This window comes from Lampetra fluviatilis, chromosome 64, assembly GCF_964198595.1.
Source record: "Lampetra fluviatilis chromosome 64, kcLamFluv1.1, whole genome shotgun sequence".
NCBI classification, from domain to species: domain Eukaryota; kingdom Metazoa; phylum Chordata; class Hyperoartia; order Petromyzontiformes; family Petromyzontidae; genus Lampetra; species Lampetra fluviatilis.
Window position 1 is genome coordinate 109,887 of NC_136338.1, and position 992 is coordinate 110,878.

Genomic DNA, 992 nt, shown 5'->3' on the forward strand with positions numbered 1-992 from the left:
CCCTCGTGTTCACCTTCTGACGCGCTCGCTCGTCACCGTGGCGTGCGCGATGACCACCACGTGACGTTTCTTTCGTGTTGTGCACGGTGCATTTAGCGCCACAGCGCGTGGATTTATAGCGTTTATTTGCTTTCTGGTGACTGTGTATTTTATATCGGAATCGCCTCCAGTGCTGTTGCTGCTTGCGGCAATAAAAGTTGTTTAAAAAGTCCAAAAAGTATATCTCCTCTCTATTTCTCTCCTCTCTCTCTATGAGGACAGGTAGCATGGGTAGCGTGGCTGCTACTGACGACGAGGTGATGCTGATTGATGGAGGTGGAGGCGGAGACGATCCCCATATCAATTTCCTGCTGAAGAGCTTCATTAAGTGGTGTAGCAATGACTTGCCCTCGCAGGAGAGCTACAGACAGTACCAGCGGATGGTTGGAGCCCTGGTACCATGCGAGTTCTCTGGGCAGAACTGTGTGTGGTGCACAACACGAACCTGCGGGAGATGAACAACTACGGGAAGATCTACAAACATATCGGGGACAGCATTGCAGTTGGCCATGGAAGGATCACGCAGTGCAAGTAGGAGATCCTTCACGCCAAACGGATATGCAAGAATCGTCACGAGATGATGTTTTGGCCAAGTAATTGAGCAGCACCCTGATTGAAGAAAGACACTCAAGCAACTTGATGAGCTGGACAAAGATCTCCAGAATCGGTTACAAGCCTAAGAGTGTTTTTTTCTTATCTTTCCACGTGAAGAAGATCGCTTGTGTTGCTATCGAAACGTCGTGGATTTTTTGCTTTTAATTTATATTTTTGTTTTTTTATCTACGTTACTTTACCGAAAGAACCAAAAATATGTTGAGAACAAGTTGGAGCTGCGGAAGAAACAGATCCACGTGCTTCTAAACACCAACAATGAGCTTCAAGAGATGCTGGAGAATGATGAAAAAGTTGCAGAGGCTGAAGATTATACTTTGATGGAGGTGAACAGCAATTAA

General features: G+C 46.2%; 1 pseudogene; it reads left to right on the forward strand.

The window, feature by feature from the left end:
- Window positions 1–251: 251 nt before the first annotated feature.
- Window positions 252–992, forward strand: LOC144951854 (THO complex subunit 7 homolog; annotated as a pseudogene).